The 11516-nt window shown below is 43.6% G+C and overlaps 1 long non-coding RNA gene across 1 annotated transcript in view; it reads left to right on the forward strand.

Annotated features, from left to right (window-relative positions):
* The window catches only part of LOC141153064 (uncharacterized), an 87052-nt gene extending 77665 nt beyond the window's left edge, over positions 1-9387 (forward strand). The window contains exon 3 of the long non-coding RNA XR_012247232.1: positions 5110-9387. This is a non-coding gene — a long non-coding RNA (uncharacterized lncRNA). The remainder of the gene's footprint in view (positions 1-5109) is intronic.
* Positions 9388-11516: the final 2129 nt, after the last annotated feature.

Genomic DNA, 11516 nt, shown 5'->3' on the forward strand with positions numbered 1-11516 from the left:
CGCGGCCAAAGGAAGACGGCACTGCGCATGCGCGGCTCAGCGGCGGCCATAACGGATGGGGGCAAGAGTAAGGGCAAAATCCCACTAATGCAAGTTGGATAATAACTGTCACCAAACGAGGTGCAGATAAAATAAGTACCCCATTCGTGCTACAAGAATACAATAATATCACCATAGATATATATTAAATGATGGGTACAAATGAATATGCATTATTATAAATGGAACAGGGACAATATTACCCATACATAGCACAATAGTAGCTACAATATTTAGACAGAAAAACGGAGACAGGCAAGTTCAAATGTGTAGAACAATATATACATTGCCAAATTCAAGACACATACATAGTATATAGAAGTCCAATAATTGCACAATTGCCACCATTCAAAGGAATCGTTTTATCAAGGGGCAGGGTACATAGTAAATAGTAATGAGTCGACTCCTAGGAATTATTTATAGCTTTGAATATTCATGAACACTATAAGTGCCCATCCCATATGCGTCCAAAAGACATCCTAGATAATATGGAGGTATAGATGATGGTGCCTGGATATGGAGAGATAATAGAGGAGACAAAGAAAAATTAAGAAAATAGAAAAAATAATACTAAAATAAAAATCCACATTTAAAAACAAAGGAGAAGAGAACCTACAAAAATGAAGAAAAACTATTATATTCGTTAAGACCACCAGGGGTCACTGTGTCCAGTACCGCAATCCAGCGGCATTCCAGCTGCGCCAAAATGTGTTTATGATTGCCTCCCCTAGTGCCCAAATGTACCATATCAATACCAATGAACTTGAGGAGGGAGGGATCGCAATTATGGCGCAGTCTGAAATGCCGCGGGACAGTCTTAAGTGTTGATACGTCCAGCACATCCCTTGTTGCCACCACATCCCTAACGTGTTCCCTAACACGAACCCGGAATTCACGGGACGTGAGTCCCACGTAATTCAAATTGCATGGGCAGGTGGCCATATAGATAACATGTGTGGAACTGCAGGAGATGTGATGAGTGATTTTAAATTCCCTGCCCTGATTGGCAGAGAAAGATTTAGCCCTAACAATGTTGCGACAGGCCATGCATGATCCACAGGGATAACATCCCCATCGCGATTTGGTTATCCCAAATGGGGTGGACGTAGGGGCGACATAATAGCTCCTGACTAATGAGTCCTTCAAACTTTTCCCCCTTCGAGCTGTCATTAATGGTCTGTCAGGCAAGATCCTGCTAAGCACCGGTTCCGTTTTTAGGATAGACCAATGCTTCCAAGAATCTCCCGAATAGTCTGCCAGTGGCTGTTGTACGTCGATATAAATCTTAATGGAGGATCTCTTTCGTGTAGTCTACCAACATTTGTCAGAAGGAGATCACGTGGGGTCCCCTTGGCACGTCTGTAGCCTCTCTTAATACTACGTGCACTGTAGCCCCGTTCCTGAAATCTCTGGCGCAGGTCCCGAGACTGAGCCTCAAACGCCATATCGGTAGAACAAATGCGTTTGGCTCTGAAATACTGACCTCTAAAGGACTCTGCATCTTGTTGTTCGGGGGACGTTGGAGGCACCAGCAGCTTCCAAAACTTGTCTGCTGCTATGACAAGGCTTTTTTGCCGCTGCTCTTTTAACCTGACGTAATTGCCTGTAGGAAAGAGTCTTCAATTTTCCCTTATCAGCACGCACACGTGTGTACTGTGAATCAGCTACATACTTCTTTATTTGTGCGATGATCAGGATGAAATGTCTTGGCAATGTTGATTGTAGTCATGCCTTGACCTAAACACTCCACAATTTGTTGCTTCTCAGCAGCCGACACATCCTTTTTCTTTCCCATTTTGGCAGAAAATGTAGGCTGCTTAATAATGTGGGACAGCCTTCTTAAGTAGTCTTGTCTTTCATTGGACACACCTGCCAGACTAATTAGCACAGGTGTCTGCAATTGCTTACAGTGATATAAAGAGCCCTGACACACATCACCATCAATGAGTTTAACTGACAAACAAACAAATTCTTCGCTTATCACTCCTAAACACTTTTTGCATAATAATTTGGAACACAGTGTACATGTGCTTTTCCACAAAACATCAGTGGTTCACGTAGTGAATCTTACAGTTCTAACTTGCCAACCGTGGTCTGTATGGAGTTGTTCAATAAAGGCCCCAAAATTAAGATAACATAGACGGGAGAGGTCTCTATGAATAGGAATTCCTAAGTATTTGATACCCTGTGAGGGCCAGGCAAAGGGAAAGTTGAACTGGATGGAATCCTGTATGGATTTGGGGAGGGAAACATCGAGGGCCTCAGACTTCGCTGCATTGATTTTAAAATTTGACCATGTAACAAAGTGATCTATTTCAGCCATAACAGCAGGGATGGATATATGTGATTGAGTGATATATACTAGGACATCATCAGAAAATGCAGAGCACTTGTACTCGGTGCCTCCCACCTCAATCCACCTAATATTGGGGTTATGGCGAATTGATGAGAGCAGGTGCTCCGTCACTAGGATGTATAAGAGAGGGGACAGAGGACATCCCTGTCTTGTCCCATTGGTGATTATGAAAGGTGATGAAAATGTTCTGACGCGCCCCCTGGGCCTTGGGACACCCGTAGCCGGACCCTTTTTGGTGGATGCTGGTGGTTGTAGTCTCCGTGGCGGCGACCCGGTTCCGTGGCTCAGGGCGGTCAAACCAGTCGCGGAACTATTTATGTGGTTTTGATGTTTAAATGTCCGACTACGCCACCCGTGGATTGCGGTCAGAGTGAACCGCCGCAGCAGGGCAGACCGCTGAGGCTGGTGTTGTGGGTGCAGCAGAGCGTAGTATAACTCCCCCACGGGAGGAGTATAGCCTCAGGGCAGTGTACGCGGAGGATGGGGGTGATGGTGCAGGGCAGCAGCAGTAACGACACGGAGTCAGTGATGCAGTCCAGGGCCTTTACTCACAGTTCTTATTATCCAGACCACTTCTGCAGGTAACGGCTGCCCACGTCGTACTGTGCTCACCAGATGAGGGGCTCAGACAACTCTCAGATAACTTTGGAGCGCTTCACAGGACCCCCTTTGTGTGTCCTTTGTCTGGCCTTTCTTACCAACGCTTCTGTCCGGCTGCCTCGGGCCTCCTCTTGGTAAACTTGGCGCCAGTTTCCCTGACCCTATGTGGTGCCTTCCTAGCGGGTGTAGCGAGGGGCTACGCCACAAAAAATGTCACAGCCTCTGGTTTCTAGCTGAGGGTCATTTCCCGCCTCCACTAGTTTCGTGGACCGGTCTCCCCCTTTGGCCTGACCCCTCCACGCAGGTGGATTCGGGTGTGCGGTGGCAACTCGCCCGTCCGCACCCCTGGGATCCCTTCATTCCTGGTTCCTGGAGCCTTCTCCGCTCCTCTTCCTTCCTTCTCCCTCTTCCATGCCTGGGCCTCTGTTACTAGACCCGCCTCCAGAGCAGACCTCATGCAGAGCCCCTGCTCCCTGTCACTTCTGCTCAGACTTCTCTGCACTGAACTAAGATGGTGCCCACCTTTTATACTCCCTTCTCAATGCACCCAGGAACTGCTTCCTCCCTGCTCCTGCACTACAGGGTTCCCCTTCCTCGGTGTTCCCTCCCCCCACTCCAGCCAGGGACAGGGACTGTCGTGCCCATCTCAGGGGAATATTGGTCGCCCTGCCTCACGGCAATGTGGTGTAATGCATGCAGGTGTCGGGGTCCTGATCCACACTCCATCCTTACCTGAGAGTGAGATATCACACCTCTGGGTGAGGTGCAATACCTCTGTAGCAACCGAGCCCTCGGGGTGCTACAGTTCCATTTATCTTCAGCCTAGGTGACGTATTGCGATACAGGGCCGTGATTTTGGCTATAAAAGGGTCCCCTAGACCCCTACCCCAAGCTTTTTAAGAGAATAATATATGGCGTGCCAGGAGACTCTATGGAATGCTTTCTCAGCATCCAACGAGAGTATCTAATTACAAATTTTTAACTGCATCTAGCCCAGGAAATACTTTGTGCCTAGTAGCAGTGTCTGCTAGTCAGCGGATTATCCCAGCTGTTAAGCAAGCTGTTAAGCAAGCTACCTGTAGTTTGGACACTTAATATTTTCAAAGGAAATGCTTCGGGACCCCGGGATACTCAGTGAAGAGCATCAGGAGGCACCCCAAGGCATAGGGGCTGGGACTGTCGGTAGGACACCTTGCGGTGGACCGCCAAGCTCGATCCTTATAAAACCTTTTTAACTGCAGCAGCTTTAGTGGACGCTACTAGAGCTGGAATTACGAGGCTGCTGGCATGAGACTTGCCCTCCAATAGATCCTTGTAAATGGATTTAAAGTGTATTCATTCAAATTAGAGAGACAATTTAAATTAAAAAGCTTAGACCTGCCTCCACCACAGGGGGGCTCGCTCGACCCACCAGCTGACAGGCACCAGTATTGGGAGAGGGGGGCTGGCCGTCAGGGTCCACCGCAGCTCTGGCACAAACCCGGCGACACGGAGGTCGCACGGGCAGGAACGGACTGGCCGTTTCGGCTTCACACTTTTTTGGTTTTAGAAGGGCATGACATGCCTATATCTGTGTCTCCCCCTCCTTTTACTCCTCCACCTCTTTTCTTTTCGCATGACTATATGTACTTGTCACTTTTCGATGTGTTAGTTGTGTCTTCTGAGCAGTTTGTCAGGTTTTGGACACCTTTGAAGTTGTTTTCTATGTGTTTCTATGTGTTTTTGTTTGCCTGCCATTGGTTTTAACAGTGTTCGAAGGTGTTCGACGAACAGTTCGGCGAACATACGGGTGTTCGACGAACCGAACCGAACTCGAACACTACGGGGGGTGGCTCAACACTACTCATTGTACATTAAATAATGCCAAGGGTTTCATTTTATTTAATTCATCATTATCTTGTAATTATGGACGGCTTGTATATTACTCTATTTGTACAATGTTTTATTTTATACTGTTTAGCATATATTTATATAACATGCCACCTAACTGTTGGTTTCAATGATTCATTTCTCTTATCTTAAACTATTTGCTGCTTTCACCAATCAAAAATCAGTTGCGAGATATTAATCTTTGGACCAAAAAACTAACCTTGACCTTTTTAATGAATCCTCAGGTTGTACTTGTTTCTGAATGAAGACAGCCTGAAGAACTGGCCATTCTCACCGGAGTCCAGTCACGAATCAAAGCATATGGAATCTACCAAGGGCACAGCAATCACGGTCACAGAGGGTGCAGCCGGGACCATGCCCATAGGGAAGATGGGCCCATTGGTGCCTGTATTATTTGTGTGCGGCATTCTAGGACAATTGAAAACGATTGTGGAGGAGAAAGCCACTAGGTCCCTGCTCCACACATGGTCTTTCAGATTACTGGGCTGCACAGCACACTGACATCACAGGGGGGGCATGTCATACGAAACTGGTGTGTCATCATTGTGCCACCTGCGACGTGAGGCACTGTAGAGTAAGTGCCGTGCCGGGAGCCAGCCAAGAGGAGGAAGGAGACATTGCCACTCGGAGCATGGGCAGGGGCAGGTAATTGTTGCTTTTAAAATAGCATTGTGGGGGCATTACTTCTAGATGGGGGCCATCAAGGGGGAAGTATTATGATACACATAGGCTGATATTATTGATGAGTGGGGGCCACATAGAGGGACATTATTTGCACACCTCTTCATGAATCAGGAACGTCGGACGAGCGACGGGCACCATAAATTAGGTAAGCTGTGGCATCATGCTCCTGCTACGCTGCGTGACGCCCCAGCTCTGCCAAGATTCCATTTTTGTAGCATCCTAGGGCCCCATACATCAAAGCTTTCACGCCCTTCTCTATGCCACAAATCTTGCTCCAATAGGACTTGTTCTGAAGCGCACACAGATGTGCACTCTACTGGTCTGATGCTTCTGATTCATGAAGAGGCGTATACCTTTATGAATCAGGAACGTCTGACTCCAGCATACCCCCCCGCATCAAGACTGGCGTGAACAACATGCATCGAGCCCATCAAGTGGCAACAATATCACAAATGTTATTTTCACAAAATTTAGTCTCTATGGCTGTTTTATTCCAAAACTAGTGCTTTTCTGAAGTTTCAAGATTACTATAAAGTATTCCAGAAGCTGGGATATATTGTAGCTGAAATGTATACAAGCTCATGACTGTCTCAGATTTCAATTTCTGGCTCACCAGACGGCCCAAAAGTGCAAATAAGAAACGTGCACGTCTTGATAAAGTTAGTGCACCCTACTCCATTGGGCTAAAGGTTGAGTATTGTCATATAAAACACCAATCTCAATAAAATCCCCTCAAAGTTTTTACCATAGAGGCTGGATTCACACAAAACATGTAATGAGATCTGGATGCACGCACTAGGTAGTAATCCAGCCTAAAGATAAGGATAACATGTATAAGTAAGCATAACGCATTGTAAAATAAGTTTATAATATAAATAAGTTTTTTTTTCCATTCTTAGGTTTTTGTGTTAGAATTGTGACTTACGTTTGGTATTAATTTAAAACAAATTATAAAACACTTTAACGAGAGAGAAATGCAAAGATCAAAAGTAACTTATTGATTCAGGTTAACTAAAACTATTTCAGGTTTTAAGCATTTTACATAAATGATAAATTAGGAGTTTAGGAAGTAATGTTATTACTCATTTGTGCACACTGACCCTAAGCCACAGGTTTTTTTTTCTTCCAACAATTGAGATTTATACATTGAATTGATCTGAAGTCTCTATTTAGAAGTTCCAGATTTAATAATGTGCCCCTATTTTCTTTATGGGAAATAAATATTACACAACTGAGTCCACCTCACTGTACACCTTAGTCATTAATTCCTTCTGATGTGCAGGTAAGTCTCCCTACAGGCTCAATCCTCAGACTTTCAGACGTTGTTCTCTTAAGCAATGCTGACAGTTCGCTCTTTGAAAATAATGTGTTTTGCTTGAAATTTTGTTACACAAAAGAAGTAAACAATATCTGCTTGTTCAATGACATTTATTAAAGGGCAGGAAGCCTGTTATTATTATTATGCCTCTGTGGGATATGTATCTCTGATGCAGAAATAATATAAGGCACAAAAAAGTAGAATTTACTCAGACATGACTATTTCAACTACAAAATATATTAGTTGACTGTTTAGCATAAATCTATGTATTCCAGAACTGTTATATGTTATACTTTGCAATACCATGAAGTATATAGAAATATGTCATTTGTAGAGATAAAAAGTTCTGATGATATTCAAAGTTGCCCAATCGCACAGATTTAACATGAAAATTCGATTTGCAACAAATTCATTCTCTGCAAATTGAACACTCTTTTTTGTGCTCTGAGGTCTGATTAGTTAAGTAAAAAAAAAAGAGCTAATCTCACCACTCACCTCCACTTCGGCATTAAAAAGACGTAAATGATAGGACACAGTTGGAACAGAGACCAGACAGAGTGACTCCATCTGCCTCATTATAGTGAGTGGTTCCGTAGAAGGTTTTGTCATGTTTTTGAGGATTTATATGCAAACGTTGACGTAAGTGCTCAGCAGAGAGTGCAGGATAAATATGAACTGAGCCTTATTCTGGTTTTTGGGAGGCAGAATGAACAAATAGACATCAGTACAGAAAAAGTTTTTATTTTTATGCCATTTTCAGTGTGGTACATAATGGCATGTAAAAGTTTGGGCACCCCTGGCCAAAAATACCGGTATTGTGAAATTTTAAGCAAGTTGAAGATGAAATAATCTCTAAAAGGCCTAAAGTTAAAGATGACGCATTTCCTTTGTATTGTAGGCAAAAAGTATATATGTATTTTCATTTTTTACATTTTAAAATTGCAAAAAGGAAAGTGGGCCGATGCAAAAGTTTGGGTACCCTTGGAGATTTGTGTGCTCAGATAACTTTGACCAAGATTTCAGACCTTAATTAGCCCATTAGGGTTATGGCTTGCTCACTATCATCATTAAGAAAGGCTGTTGATGCAAATTTCCCAGCTCCTCTAACCTTGTGCCAAAAACAGCAGCCATGGGTTCTTCTAAGCAGCGGCCGAGCACTCTGACAATGAAAATGGTGGAGGCCCACAAAGCAGGATAAAGCTATAAGAAGATAGCAAAGCATTTCCAAGTTGTTCTTTCCTCAGTTCGAAATGTAATTAAGAAACGGCAGATACCAGGAACAGTGGAGGTCAAGATAAGGTCTGGAAGGCCAAGCAAAACTTCAGTGAGAGCTGCTCATAGGAATGCTAGAGAGGAAAATCAGAACCCCCGCTTGACTGCAAAACACCTTCAGAAATATTTAGCAGACTCTGTAGTTGTGGTATATTGTTTTACTGTTCAGAGACACCTACACAAATATGGCCTTCATGGAAAAGTCATTAGAAGAAAACTTCTCCTGCGTCCTCACTATATAATTCAGCTTCAGAAGTATGGAAAAGAACATCTAAACAATCCTGATGCATTTTAGAAACAAGTCCTGTGGACTGATGAGATTAAAATAGAACTCTTTGGCCATAATGGTATGTGTGGAGAAAAAATGGTACAGAATTTCAGGAAAAGAATATCTCGTCAACCATTAAGCATGGTGGTGGATCAATCATGCTTTGTAATTGTGTTGCAGCCAATGGCATGAGGAACATTTCATGGGTAGAGGGAAGAATGGATTCAATGAAATTTCAACAAATTCTTGAGGGAAACATAACACCATCTGTAAAAAAGCTGAAGTTGAAAAACGATGGCTTGTTCAAATGGATAAAGATCCTAAACTAACGTCAAAATCCACAGTAGACAACCTCAAGAGACGCAAGCTGAAGGTTTTACAATGTTCCTCACAGTCTCCTGATCTGAACATTATTACAAATCTGTGGCAAGACCTCAAGTGCATGCAAGATGAGCCAGGAATTTCACAGAACTGGAAGAATTTTCCATGTAAGAATGGATGAAAATCCCTCAAAGAAGAATTGAAATACTCTAGTCAGGGTACAAAAAGCTTTTACAAGCTGTGATACTTGCAAAAGGGGGCGCTTCTAGGTACTAACGATGCAGGGTGCCCAAAGTTTTGCATCCGCCCATTTTCCTTTTTGTAATTTTTAACCCCTTCTCGACATACGCTTTATATATATGGCGCCATGATCACACAGGCTCACGCTGAGCACCGTCGTGCTCAAGTGCGGGTGTCAGCTCTATGTGAGAGCTGACACCCTACAGCAACGCCCATGATAGGTGCTAGCACCGATAGTGGGCGTATAACCCCTGTGATGCCGCTGTCAATAGTGACATCACAGGGCATCGCAGAGGGAGTGAGCTCCCTCTCTGCTCCTATCAGCACAGCGCGATGCAATCAAGTCAAAAACGATGCTTTATCATTATACCGCCGAACAAAAAGTGGAGTAAAACGCAATTAAAAAGATGAATGTAAATAAAAATGGTGTCGCTGAAAACTTCATGTTGTCCCGCAAAAAACAATTGCCATACAGCTCCGTCAGTGGAAAAATAAAAATGTTACAGCTCTCAGAATAAAGTGATGCAAAAATAATAATTTTTTCTATAAAATAGTTTTATTGTATAAAAGCGCCGAAACTTAAAAAACTATATGTAGTATCACTGTAATTGTACTGACCCAAAGAATAAAGCTACCTTATCAATTTTACCACACGCGAAACGGCATAAAAAGAAAAACCCCAAAAATTCCTGAATTGCTGTTTTTTTTGCCCAAAAATGGCACCAATAAAAATCATTAACTCGTCCCGCAAAAAAAAAGCCGTCACATTAATTTGTCAGCAGAAATATGGAAAAATTATAGCTCTCAAAATATGGTGATGCAAAACTGTTTTTACTATAAAAAACATCTTTTAGTGTGTGACAGCTGCCAATCACAAAAACCTGATATAAATCTGGTATCACTGTAATCATACTGAGCTGACGAATAAATTGGTCTTATCACTTTTACCGCATGGTCAACCGCATAAAAATATGTATAGAAAAACAATAACTGAATTGCTGGTTTTTGTTCATTCTGCGACTGAAAAATCTTACTAAAAACGAGAAAAAATGTTATATTCCCCAAAATGGTACAAAAAAAATTGTGAACTAGTAGCACCAAACATAAACCCTCGTAGAGCTCTGTTCACCAAAAAATAAAAAAGTTACTGCACTCATAATATGCCAACGAAAAAACATTTTTTTTTATTTTTTTTATAAAAAAGCGTTTTTTAGTGTGTGACTGCAGCAAAACATAAAAAAAATACAAATCTGATATCACTGTAATCGCTCCGACCTGAAGAATAAAGCCATATTGTCACTTACAGTGACATGTAAAACTACATGGAAGTAGTTTTTTTGTATGATTTGCTACTTTTACGGACTAAAAACCATACGGTATTTTACAAAAATGAATTTGTTTTTGCGTTTTCATATCTTGAGAGCTGTAACTTTTTAACTTTTTTTGCCAAATGAGCCATATTAGGGCTTTCTTTTTGCCGGATGAATTGGTGTTTTCGTTTATATGGAAATTGTCTCGAGAGAGAAAGAAAACTAGGTCTCTATCTGAACTGGCCTGGAACAACGAAGCCCTGGTGTCTACCTTTTGGGAGGGCCTTTCTGGATGGATCAAGGATGAACTTGCCGGTCGTGACATACCCACCTTTTTGGACGACCAGGTGTCTTTGGCCACTCGGATCGACTTCCTGTTCCAGGAGTGTTCTAAGGAAGTGATTCGTGAGAGAAAATCTCTGCACCTTGCACTAACCTTGCAAGGCAAGTCTCTCTACAGGCCTCCACCTCGGCTTCCACCCCTAAAGCTAAGCAGGTAGACCAGGTTAATATGGGCAAGTCTCGCCAGGAGGCTTAGGGAAGATGCTTTTATTGTGGAAGCCCGGAACATCTTATCCGCTCTTGTCCAGAGAGACTGGGAAACTCCAGTGCCTAGGATCGCTTGGAGAGGTTGTCCTGGGCAAAAATTCTTCCTCTCCATCTCTGACTTTGTCTGTATCGAACACCTGCGGTAAGACACACTTTTTCGAGACTGCCTGGATTCCGGTGCCACTGGGAATCTCATCCAATAGGCCATTGTGGAACAGTATCAAATCCCTATTTGTGACGCCTCAAAGCCCTCGCCCTGGGAGATGGGGACTCGGAGACGGGTCCAGATGTTGTAGAGATGGGGGTGCAGCTGTGGCCCGGACCCGCTCCGTGCCCAGGGCCGTCACATTAAAAATTATGTTGTGGGCTTATCCAGGTTGAGTGGCTGATTCCGACTACGCCACCTGTGGCACCTGGTGATGAGCCACCAGCGCCGCTGCAGTCCACCGAGGCATGGTGTTATGGTGGGTTAGTTCTTACTACTCCCCACAGGTGGAGCAAGGCCTCGAGGCAGCGGAGCAGGGAGGAAGGGGTATAAGTCCAGGAGGTCTGATGCTACGTATAACGGTGTGGTGCAGAATAACGAGTCCGGAGGCCATAGGGGTGAACTTCCAAGGCTTTACTCACGATGGAGATGGCAGTAGGAAGGCGACTCCCTGCTCCTGCGGA

Source organism: Phyllobates terribilis, unplaced genomic scaffold (genome assembly GCF_046119375.1).
Source record: "Phyllobates terribilis strain yellow unplaced genomic scaffold, ASM4611937v1 Scaffold_7__3_contigs__length_470593459, whole genome shotgun sequence".
NCBI lineage: Eukaryota > Metazoa > Chordata > Amphibia > Anura > Dendrobatidae > Phyllobates > Phyllobates terribilis.